This window comes from Sus scrofa, chromosome 1 (genome assembly GCF_000003025.6).
Source record: "Sus scrofa isolate TJ Tabasco breed Duroc chromosome 1, Sscrofa11.1, whole genome shotgun sequence".
NCBI classification, from domain to species: Eukaryota; Metazoa; Chordata; class Mammalia; order Artiodactyla; family Suidae; genus Sus; species Sus scrofa.
Genome location: NC_010443.5, coordinates 42,289,643 through 42,302,955, shown reverse-complemented (window position 1 = coordinate 42,302,955; position 13,313 = coordinate 42,289,643). Strand labels below are relative to the sequence as shown.

At 35.3% G+C, this 13,313-nt stretch overlaps 1 long non-coding RNA gene across 1 annotated transcript in view; it reads left to right on the top strand.

The window, feature by feature from the left end:
* The window catches only part of LOC106506546, a 218,782-nt gene that overhangs the window by 41,203 nt on the left and 164,266 nt on the right, over positions 1-13,313 (top strand). Inside the window, exon 2 of the long non-coding RNA XR_002343136.1 lies at positions 12,690-12,966. This is a non-coding gene — a long non-coding RNA (uncharacterized LOC106506546). The remainder of the gene's footprint in view (positions 1-12,689; positions 12,967-13,313) is intronic.

Genomic DNA, 13,313 nt, shown 5'->3' with positions numbered 1-13,313 from the left:
AACAGTAAATCAGAGTTTGGAATCATGATCTTCTAGAAGCTCTGGAGAAAGAAAGTTCTGGTACCCTGATGACTGATTCAGAAAATTAAGTGAACCAGATAATTTCAAATTTCAACGGAGGCTATGTAAATTAAGTGAATAAAATAAATGTGATAATAGAAAATAGAGCTGTGATCTCTAATCCTTTGGCAGATGGATTTTGCCTGTTTTGAGAACCCTGGTTTGCCTGAGATGGCATATAGAGCCCCGAGTGTCAAGAGATCCTAATAGATTATAATAGAGATATATGATTATTCCTTTCTGCCATAGGAAAAAGGAATTGGGCTCTTAGGAGACAACAGAGCACACTGGTCTTGGGAATATAAATGTAAACATTCTTACTTCAAATGAATACTATCTTTACATCAAATTTTCTTAAGCCTGTTTTTAATGTGTTGTTTTAGTAATTGCTTTTTTGAAGCAAAAGCAAAACTGATTGGGAACATTGATTCTAATTGCATCAACAATTGGTGTTTTAGAGTATCTTTTCCTGTTTGATAGATTTTTCATATAGTATCAATTTCCTAAAATTACACATACAGAATTCTGCAAAATAATACTGAAACTAACACAAACCATTTTATCTTTTCAAAGATTCCCATATTCTTTTCTTTTCATTCATAAGGTAGATGCTTAACTTTTTAAAAAATATTTTTTAATTAAAGTGTAGTTTAATTACAATGTTTTGCCAATTTCTGCTGTTTTGTAAAGTGACCCAGTCATTCGCACCACCTGTGTTTGTTAGTTTCATGTGTCAGCTTGGTGAGGGCATGGGACCCAGTTGTTTAAACACTAGCCTAGATGTTGCTGTGAAAGTAGTTTGGAGATGTGATTATCATTTACAATCAGTTGACTTTAAGTAAAGACTGCGCTCCAAAATATGAGTGGGCTTCATCCAATCAGCTGAAGGTTTTAATAGCAAAAACTGAGGTTTCCCAGAGAGGGCATTCTGCCATAAGACTATGATTTCGGACCTGCTAGCCTCGGCAGTTGTATAACCTGATTCCTTGAAATGTGTGTGTGTGTGTGTGTGTGTTTATCCTACTGTCTCTGTTCCTCTGGAGAACCCTGGTATTCTACCCTCATGTGGATCTCAGCAGGCATCTATGTCAGTTTAGACTTTTGTTTCAGGGATGGACACATTATGGATTTCTATTAGGGTAAATGTTTTCTCTGTTGATTCTTAATAATCTTCTTGGGAATAACTTATATCTTTGGACTCTCTGGTGATAAAACTGCACTGGGTCATCCTCTTTGAGGGACAGTCTATAGTGAATTTTTCGTAGCCTTCTAAGGGTATAATTGATGATGACATTGTCTAAGCTGTGCCCAGGAGTTTGTGCTTATTATTATTTTTTTAATTACAGACTAATTATCCTCATTAGACCACACTGAAGTATTTTAAAAAGCAATAAAGCTTTCCAAGAGTCCTAAGGTACAATGCAACAAATTGTGTGTTTAATGGTTAACTCATAAACTTTCACTGTGTGTAATTTATATGATTTTCACTTTTATGGAAACACATCTGCCATTTTATTTATTTCACATGCACAAAGCAAAGTATTGTTGTATTTTTTCCCCATTGGGTTGACATTTTACTATCCCCAGAAGCCCATCTTCTGCAAAATTTAAACAATTTACTATGTGTTGTTTTATCCTAGTTACTTATGAAATTCTGATCCCTATGTAACCAGTGGTTTGTACTTCACTTTGAAGGAGCTACTGTTTTTCTCTCCATTGCTACCTCTTTACAATTCTATTCTTTGTCTATGACAAAAAACAACCATTTCTACATTTCTGATGTACACTTTTATTGATATGGTCATTTGATTTTATAGCCATCTTTTGAACACCCAATAAATGCTGATTACTGAGGTAGCCACTGAGTATACAAGGATAAATAGAAGCAACACGATCAAAATTGAGTGTTAAAGGAGTTTTGGAACTAAATAAATCACATGTACTTGTTTTCAATATGCTTATTTTACATCTTAAAGTAGTTGGCCCTGACTTCTGGCCATGTTTCATTAGAGATTATGCCTGCTTCAGCTTTCATTGAATTTATATTTGTTATGAATCCAACAAGCTCTTCTAGTATGAAAGTGAAATTCATTGGTCTATACTTCCTTGGTAGTTTCTGAAATTCTTATAGATAGAGGTATCATTAGCGTTTCAACAAACTTTTCACACAACACATTGATTTAGGAAGTGAGTGAATTGATGATTTTTTAAAGGCGTACAAACGATACTTTGTTTTCCAAATCTGGAAAATTTATTTGCCAATTCAGACAAATATTTGCTTGTAGTGTTAATATTATAAAAGTCAAACAGCAATTTTTTTAATTTTTAATTTTTTTATTTTTTTTTACTGTGTTCACAGTGTGCAGAAGTTCCCAGGCCAGGGATCAAGCCCATGACATAGCAGTGACTTGAGCCACAGCAGTGACAACACTAGATCCTTATCCACGAGGCCACCAAGGAACTCCAATCTGAGCCAATTTTTCCATCCTGAGTAGTTTCTGGCACTGAGTATGCCTTTGGCTATATTAATTAGGGTGGGAGTCAGTTGCTTCAGGTCTTTATCTCTTATCTCTCAAATACTCAATTATATCCGCCCAGTAGATTGTTCTCTTTCAAATCCTCTATCTCACCTCATTGATCAGATGGCATGCCTGCCTGAGCTTGGCACTCTATATGTCTGAGGTATCTTTAATTTTCAGTTGCAACTTTTTAAACCCTATTCACCCTGTAAGCACCTGCTATCTATAACTTCCCTTGTGACCCTTCTTTACCAATACCACCATACTAACTCTGCTCTCTTTTCTCTGATCTCATAAAATTTAATATCTGGATTCCTCATCAGTTGTTAATCTGGGTCTTAAGAAGCAGCCGGCTAAGGAAGCAGGTTGGGGACCAAGAGCAGAAACTAAGTATCTGTAAAATATGAAAGTAGGGCTAGATAAGCAAACAAATCTCAAACACACACATGCACATGCACACACACACACACAGAAAACCAAGGCAGTGAGTTCAGAGTCTATATAAGGAACCAGAAAATGAGCAAGATTGAAGGAGGGTGTCAGTGTAGCTGTCAAAAGACCAGGTAGAGGTTGTCTAGGACAACCTCAACTTTTTAAGTTTTTTCTAAAGCTAATTTTTAGTGAATTTTAGGTCACCATTTTTGCTGCCACAAAGCACCAAGAACCAGCAGTTTACTTAGTAGGCATTCAATAAGTATTTTTTGAATAACTAAATGAACAGATTAAGCAATTCTTCCAATATGTTTATAAAAGAATGCTTATTCAGGGTAAATGAATGTGAGACTAAAACATTCAATTCTTCTTGGGATCTAAGCTTTCTGAATGGCCCATTTAGGGGGACAGTTTTCATAGACTCATGAATATTAGAGCTTGAATAAAATCACATTTTCTCATTCAACCTTTTAATTCTGCAAATACAAGTCTTTGAGGGCTAGTGATGACATGTACATATAAGTGTATATAATAAGCCCCAACCTTAATATTGTCTTAATGGAAAAAAAATCTTAAAAAATTAAGGAAGAAAATATTCTTTTAAAAAAACACAAATCAACAATAGTCAATAAGTACCCTTTTGTGTATAAAAGGCACTATGCTAGGTGCTATAATATGCATAAGACATATAAGAAAATGCTACAAGGTAGCATATATATTCTAATTTCCAAACATAGAGAAACAGAGAAAATGGTGGGACTTTATGTTTGTTTCCATAACATGTTTTTATTGAATTTCTGTTGTATTAGTACTTCTCATCAATTTTAGTACCTTCAATTAGGGGAGTTAACTAAATTTTGGTTGACCTAAACATGGAGGTTTCTAACTTAAATCACAGTGAAATTGGATCAAGACAAGGTGAAGAGCTTAATTCTGCACCTCTTAATATCATTCTATATGATCCAGATATGTGCTTCTTATATTCTTTTCTTAAAGTGCACCTGGGCTCCCATTTGTTTTATTTGAATGTTTGTGTCTCGCACATGCCTGCAAATCTTCTGCATGACTCCATGTACTATGATAAGAATTTTATTCCTTGGAATTCTGTACTTCATTGTATAATTTTTCCTTAATTGTGAAATATTTCAAAGATACAAAATGTTTAAAAATTATGTAATCATCAACTGCCAACTTAAGAATTCGAACATTAGAAATACATTAGAATCTTCCTATGTGTTTGTTGTAAGTGGCTAATTGACAAAACAGCAGGAGAACAAGCACTAAAAGTCAATCCACTGTTAAAAGTCATTGTAGTAAAACACATCAAATATTACTGAGGCCTTGTTTGTCTTAGGCGCTAGGGATGTAAAAAGAGTTGGTATATGCCCTCTAGCTTCTTTAAACTTATTTTGGTGGGAAATACCTGTAGAAGGTCTGTTAAAAATTCAAGGATGTGAAACAGGTTTCACATCATGTTTCAGCAGTGATTGGTTGCTAAGAGTTGTCTGCAACGCTGTGCTTAAAAGACTCCACCGAATGCATAGCCAGAAAGAGTACCGAAAATGACTTACTAGTCATTTGGCCATGGGCAGATCTGCCACAGGTACAGCAGGAAGGTGTGAGGCACTAGTACTGTTTTTGGAATATTTGTCATTATCTAAGAGCCTACCTAGGAAGTGATATGGGCACTAAAGTACAAAGTGAAAAACTCAGATGAGTAGTCATCACAGAAGAGATAATATTGAGCTGGCCCTTAGAAAAAGAAGAAGCCCTAAAATTAAGCGAAGGTTGATTTTAGTGAGCAGGAAGAAGGTGAGAAGAAATGAGAAGATGACACTATGTCTGAACTTCTAGGGGTTTTAAGCAGATTATGAACCTAGGGAAGGAAATATAATGTGATGAACTGTTTAAAATCAAAGCAACTATTTAAATATAATGTGATGAAATATATGTGGTATATATAATGAAATATGTGATATATATATTATGTGATGAAATATATGTGATGAACTGTTTAAATATAATGTGATGAACTGTTTAAAATTACAGCAACATGAATGGAATTAGAGACTAATACTAAGTAAAGTAAATCAGAAAGAGAAAGACAAGTACCATATGATATCACTTATATCTGGAATCTACTGTATGTCACAAATGAACATTTGCACAGAAAAGAAACCACAGACTTGTGGTTGCCAAGCGGAGGGGGAGGGAGTGGGATGGACTGGGAGTCTGGGGTTAATAGATGCAAACTATTGCATCAGGAGTGGATAAGCAATGAGATCCTGCTGTATAGCCCAGGGAACTATATATAGTCACTTGTGATGGAACATGTTGGAGGATAATATGAGAAAAAGAATGTATATATGTGTGTGTGTGTGTGTGTGTGTGTGTGTGTGTGTGTGTGTGTGTGTCTGGGTCATTTTGCTGTACAGTAGAAAATTGACAAAACACTAAACCAGCTATAATGGAAAAAATAAAAATTATTAAAAACTAAAATAGAAGGATAAATAGAGTCTTTCATCTGAATTTCTGCCTATACCTGGAGACTGAGGACAAAATATTACATGACAGGTATTCCCATATTCCCAATTAAGATATCTGAGAACTGTTTTTGAGAACCTTAGTTTTCCTTCACACAGCCTTTAAAAGAGCTTAAGAGAGTCTCACAGAACTAGAATTGTTGAAGTGTGCTTTATCTTGCCCTTGCCCTCTTGGAGATGAGGAAGCATGCTGCTTCCTCTCCTCTCTCCAAGTCAGGGGGACTTCCATCCACCAGAAAGCTGGATATGAGGTTAGGTATAGCTTAGACATTGTCATTCAGGCTGTGTAGCATTCAGACAAGAGTCTCTATTGCTGTTAAGGTTTCTGTGAACTGATTGGGGCCCTAGAGGACAAATGTTATAAACACTTGAGAAATATAAAGATAAAAGGTGAATGCTGGAGTTTCTTTCTTTAACAGTAAGAAAAATTTGGTGATTTTATTTGTTTAACTTGAACTTTCACAGTTTGATTGGTATAAAATGTATGTAAATGTTTACTAAGGACCAAAATTGAAGTATATTTCCAACCTGTCATTCTCTTAGATCCTTTCCAAGAAGCTTGCATGGGTAGGTGAAGAGTCTTCAGCAGGAACAGGTGGACTTTTTCTGAGAGGTTCCCAGGAGCTTCTGAAAGCTATTCTGAGGAACTGTAGTCACCTCATAAACAAAAAATGCAGTTGTAAAATTTCTAGTGATGATGGAGAGAGAGGTTTCTGAAGACTACCTAAAGCTCCATATATTTGTCTAAATTCCTCATTACAAGATTAAGCAAATAGGAATTTATTATGGATTATTATTTGTTTATTTATTATGGGTTATTTTAATAACCTACACAATCTTCGGATTCCCAGGAAACCAATTTTGAATAGTATTAAACTAGGAAAATTAGTGGCCAGAAGAAATAACCAACCTAATCACAGAACTGGCTTTTGTATCAGGAAAATTATAGCTGCTGCTTCATACAGACTGAAATTTAGAAAGTCAGGCCAAATTCTAGAACTTCTGCTAGAGTTACTCTGAAGAATCAAAGGCTTCTGTTTTTAAGAAGAGCCTGTCTCCTCATTCACGGCTGCTACCTCCTGTTACTCACTTTCTCTGGCTGGCATAGAATTTAGGGCCTGTCTAGCATCCCAGCCATAAGTGGATGGTAATGCAGATGGTTGCTGTTCTAACCTAGTACGTATAGGAAAGATGTTCCTAAAATATGGTTGGTGCAAATGCTTAGTTAGTGGAACCATATACTTCAGGAATGTCAGCTTTAGACATTTTCCCAACCAGAGCAAGCCAATGGCAAATCACAATGTGTCTGTATAATAAGACAAAACTTTTCTGTAATTGATTTATAACTTAATTACATTTGGGCCACAGAATATAATCTGTATGGTTTTGATCATTTTGCATTTTTTTCATCCTTGTTTTATGGGCCTTTTTTTGGAGTGTTGAAATCTTTTATATTTAACGTAATTAGTTAAGTTTAAATCTACCATGCACTGTTTTTTAAATTAAAAAAAAATTTAATTTAGTTGATTTATAGTGTTCTGTCAATTTCTGCAAAGTGACCCAGTTCTGTAGATAGGTTTGTTTGTGCCATATTTTAGATTCCACATGTAAGTGATATCAAATGGTATTTGTCTTTCTCTTTCCAACTTCACTTAGTATGAGAATTTCTAGTTCCATCCATATTGCTGCAAATGACATTATTTTGTACCATTTTAATGGCTGAGTAGTTTTCCATTATTCATATGTATCACATCTTCTTAATCCATTCATCTGTTGATGGACATTTAGGTTGTTTCCATGTCTTGGCTATTGTGAATAGTGCTGCTGTGAACATAGGGGTGCATGTATCTTTTTGAATGCAGGTTTTGTCCACATATATGCCCAGGAGTTGGATTGCTGGATCATATGGTGGTACTATATTTAGTTTTCTAAGGAATCCCATAGTGTTCTCCATAGTGGTTGTACCAATTTACATTCCTACTATCAGTGTAGGAGCATTCCATTTTCTCTCCAGCATCTGTTATTTGTAGACTTATTAATGATGGCCATTCTAACTGGTGTGTGGTGGTACCTCATTGTAGTTTTGATTTGCATTTATCTAATAATTAGTGGTATTGAGCATTTTTTCACGTGCCTATTGGCCATCCATATATCTTCTTTGGAGAAATGTCTGTTTAGGTCTTCAAACAACTCAAAGCAAAAAAACAAAAAATCCAATTGAAAAATGGGCTATTTGTTTTGTTTTTGTTACATTTTTTCTTTTTCTCTTTTCCCTCTTGTTCTGAACTCTCTTATGGATTAAGTATTTTTTTAGTATTCCACTTTATTTGTCTCCACTATTGGTTTATAGCTATTGCTCTTTTTTAATTTATATTACTTTAGAAGTTGCTCAATGGTTCACTACACACATTTTTATTTATTAAAGTCCAGCTTATATATAGCTAATGAGCTAATGTAGAGTAATATTGTCACTTATATCTAATGTAAGACTCTTACAACAGTACAGATCTATTTCATGTTCCAATTATTTATTTTATTGTTTTCAAACAATTCTGCATATTAACACCCCCAAATACGTTGTTATTATTTTTGCTTTAAAGAGCAAACTTACATTTTGGTTTAACTTTTTATTTTGAGCTAATTTTAGACTTATAGAAATGATGCAAAAAAATAGTATAGAGATTTCTTGTATATTTCCTCCCTCAGGTTCCCCAAATGTTAACATTTCACTTGACATAGCACATTTTTAAAAATGAGGAACTTAACATTCGCATGATACTATTAACTACAGACCTTATTATAACTTTATCTGTTTTAGAAAAATTCGAAACAACGAAAAAAGGACTTTTATGTTTGCCCACATCTTGGCTGATTTGGGTCTTCTGAATTCCTTTGTATAGATAAAGATTTTACTTGACATCACTTCTTTCTGCCTGCAAAGCTTTCTTTATCATTCCTTATAATACAGATCTGTTAGTGATAAATTCTCTCAGCTTCTGTTCTTTTGAAAGATTTTTTATTTTTAGTACCTTCATTTCTAAAGCATATTTTTATTTTATATTGAATTCTAGGTTGACAGATTTTCCTTTCAATCATTTAAAGATGTTTTAGGAGTTCCCTTTGTGGCTCAGAGGTAACCAGCCTGACTAGTATCCATGAGGACACGGGTTCAATCTCTGTTCCCACTCAGTGGGTTAAGGATACAGTACTGCTGTGGCTGTGGCATAGGCCGGCAACTGTAGCTGTGATTTGACCCCTAGCCTGGGAACCAACTGAAGCTGCAGATGCAGCTCTAAAAAGACCAAAAAGAAAAAAAAGTTTTATACTTTTCATATTGTTTTCAACATCGAAGTACATGATTACTCTTTCCTTGTTTCTCTTACATAATGTGCCTTTTTCCTCTGGATACTTTAAGGATTCCTCTTTATCACTGGTTCTTAGCAAAATAATTATGAAGTTTCCTTCAGTTTTCTTTATTTTCATCCTGCTTGGCGTTTGCTTAGTATTTTAAATCTGAGAAAATATATTTCATATGGAATTTGAAAATTTTCAGTCATTATTTCCTCAAATTTCTTTATCTGGCATCCTCTGTTTAAATTTGGGGACTGTACATATCAATTGATAATTTCCACTATAGGTCATTGAGGCTTTGTTTCGTTTTCAGTATTTATTCTCTACTTCATCTTGGAAAATTTTCTTCACTAGGTCTTCACGTACACCATTATTTGTTTCAACAATATCTAATTGGCTATTAATCTCATTTAGTGAATTTCTCTTTTCAGATACATTTTTCATATCTAGATATTCTATGTGATTGTTTATATAACTTCCACTTCCCTCTTTATTTTATTCATTATTTCCTTTAAGTTCTGTCATCTCTCTATTTCTGGGTCTGACTCTATTGACTACTATTTATGAATTTCATTTTTCAATTATCCTGCATTTCTTCACACCTAGCAATTTTATTAGATGTTATATCCTGTGGATATTACATTGCTGATTGCTGCATTTTGTTGGTCCCGTCCCTCCTGTCCCTCCCCTTCCCTTCTCTCCCCTCCCCTTTCCTTTCCTTTTTGACTTTTTAGGGCCACACCCTTAGCATATGGAAGTTCCCAGGCTAGGAATGAATTGGAGCTGTAGCTGCTGGCCTATACCACAACCACAGCAATACCAGATCCAAGCCACATCTGTGACCTACACCACAGCTCAGGGCAATGCTGGATCTTTAACCCACTGAATGGAGCCAGGTATCAAACCCACATCCTCAGGGATACCAGTTGGGTTCATTACTGCTGAGCCATCATGGGAACTTCTGTTGTTTTAAAGATTGTTGTATTTTGTTCTGACAAATAGTTATATTGTATACATAGGAATTTCATTCATTTGGGCTTATTTTAATGTGTTTTAGGCTATATTTGACTTGGAAATAAATAAGTCCTACTGTGAAATAAATAAGTCCTTCTGTATCTCTTCTTTTTGTATCTCTACCTCGGAGTTAACACAAGCTCTATTCTGGCTGATGGAAACTCAAGTGTTTCCTGGCCCTGTTTGAGCTCTTGCAACTGTTCAGCCTATGACTTCCGGACATTATTTGCTCAGTCTTGCTAAATCTTATCCAGTACATGCACAAATTAATATTTAATACTAGACTTAAGAGCAACCCTAAGCAGATTTCCAGAGCCCTTTTTCTGAATGTATCCCACTGTGCTAGAAATTTGCCCTACAATGTGAATCTCTATCTCTCTAACTTCTGATCTTTGTCTCTTCCACCCAATGTGACTGCTTCCTCTGCTTGTTTAAAAAGTACCTTTTGACAAAAACACATTTCTGTTATCCTCTAGACAGTCTCAATTCAATATTCCCTGTGAAAACATCATCCATTGTCTAAAAATGGTTGTTCATCTTTTTTTTTTTCTTTTTTTGGAGCAGTTTTATGTCTGTTTATGGTAGGAAGTTTAGCCTGGTCCCAGTTAATCCACAATGGAAAGAAGCAGGAATCCAATGAATGTTTTTATACAGGGAAGTACCTTTATATGTTCTATATTTTTGGAATGTAGTTCTAGCTTCTTTGTGGAGAACAGACTTTTGAGAATCAGAGTGGATGCAGATAAATCCTCTAGATGGCTGGTATAGTTGTACAAGAGTGTGACAATTATCTGGGCTTCCATGTTCTCAGTGTATTTTGTAAGAAGCAATTGCTTGATTTTAGGCTCTAGGAAAGAAATGAGACTGATAGTTTGCTGATGGTTTGGATGTAGTAGGGACGAGTAGGAGAGGAATAAATGACATCTGATTTCTTGTTGTGAGCAACTGGGAATAGGGATGTGTGACTAGGAGCAGGTTTAAGGGAAGTAGGAGTGTCAGTCATTCTTTTTTGGATGGATTAATCTTAGTGAGCCTTCCAGAAATCCAAATTGGATATGCAAGTTAGAGATCTTATATAAAGATGGATTCTAATGCCAACATTTTTGGAAAGTAAAAAGTTAATATTTTGACTTCGCTGTGACTTTTCAAGAAGAAGATAAGTGTGCTGTGTTTTCCAATATGTTCTTAGAACCTTGCTTCTAAGGAGCATCTTATTGGGATGCATGTTCTATGGAATGTATTTTGGTAATTTCACTCTAGGCAGGGGGAAGCCAGTGAGTGTTTTAAGTAGGGTTACATGGTATAAAATATTTTAGAAGAGTTATTTTGGCAGAACTTTGATTTGATGATAAAGAGGCTGGAGGCCTAGAGAACAGATGGGATCCTGTTGATATCATCACTTAGACATTTGGGGATGAGGGTCCAGATGAAGGATGACAGAGGGAATCAAAATGAATATGTAGATGCAAAAGAGCATATGAAGGACAGAAATCATTAAATAATGCTTTATTTTAAAAACATAGGTAACCTAGATTATGCCATGCAAAGTTTAAATGAAAAACTCAGTACAGCTGCCATTTAATGAACCCTTGTTATAGGACGGATTCTATTTATGCAGCTCTCTATCTATTTCATAGTCCATATACTAAGAGAAATTTACTTATTTATGAAAGATAGTATGGCTACAATTTGAATAATTACTGAGTGGTTTTGTAATTAAGATTATCTTGGTTATCAACATAAATTGAAATAATATGAACAGTTAGAAACAGTTACTGTAAGATATGCATGTACTATCAAAATCTTCCAGGATGAGAGATCAGTAATTTAAACATGACACTTGAACATTAAAAAGGAATTTTGCTGGTAAAAATACATGATAGATAATGTGACATTAAATGACATATGATTATATATAATCTGATATACTTTAATATAATATAAATTAGCGGCTAAAGTACAACTGAAAGCTCTTTAACCTCCAAAGTTTTACTTCTAAAGTTGTAGCTTGTGATATTAGACAAACTTTTGAAATAAAATAATAGGGCAAATGAAGAATATAGACTTAGCTAACTTAGACTCAGTAAACCATATCAACAAAAGCAAATGATGATGATACAAGTGCCAATGAAGGAGATATTTTTATATTAAACATATAATATCTTATTGATATATGCTAGGTACTTTATCTACATTACTTCCTGTACCTCATAGCATCTTGTGAAAGTGGTCATATCATATTCATTTTATCCATGAGAAACAAACACTCAAAGGTTAGCTCATCAAAGATTCACATTCAGTTATCCACAGAGTTGGAAGATAAATTGAGTTTCTATGATTTTTATGTTTACTTCATCCAGACTTTATTTATTTATTTATTTGTGTCTTTTTAGGGATGCACCAGCAGCATATGGAGGTTTCCAGGCTAGGGATCAAATTGGAGCTGAAGTTGCCGACCTATGCCACAGCAATGCTGGATCCTTAACCCACCAAGCAAGGCCAGGGATTGAACCTAATGGATACTAGGTGGGTTCATTAACCACTGAGCCACTGTGGGAACTCCTACTTCATCTAGAATTTAAAGCAACATTGGCGCTCTTCAGTATTGTTTTCTGATTATTTACAGTGTTGGTCTTCAGTGTCATATAAATATACCCATCTAGTTTATTCAGACTGTTTAAAATTCCATTTCTTTTGTAAAGAATTTTGTGAATAAAAGAAAGGTAAAAGATTATTCTTCCTTAGTAAATAGTGATTACTTACCTTCCAGGTATGAAACGTTGTTGGACGAGGTCATTGAGAAGATGTAACCACTGAGTGATCTGCATGCTGGACCTGGGCAATCAAAGGCACCTCATCCTCTCTCCTGTCCTTGGACCTACACTTTACATTCTACCCACCATTCCCACAGTGCAAAGGTGTTGACTAGACCTCTGGATGGTATATGTGACTCAGTCCAGTAAAGGCCACTATATAAACTCTTAAGATTCTGGTTGGAAAATACGGAGAACAGCTTGTCTTGCACCTGCCCAAGAGAATCCTTTTAAGTAAGTCCCCTTGCTTGTTATTGGCCACATATCCAATCCAAAGTGATTTGCCTCTTCCTTTGGTCTCTCCCTCCTTCCATGTATGGGGGCCAGTTTGAAAACCAACAGTTGTCAAATCAGCCAGGACACTGAAGAAAGGGGCCTTGGGAGAGAGGCATCGAGGTGAAGTGGGGGTAGGGGGTCCTAAGCTGGACATCGACTTCTGTGTAAGGAAGGATGACCTCTATGTTATATGCTTGTGGACCACTATGTGAATATGGGGATGCCCCTAAGACACCAACTGGTCAAATATGCTTGTTTGAGGAACAGTGCAGAGCACACAAAGAAGGAAAATGAATGGCTGCTAC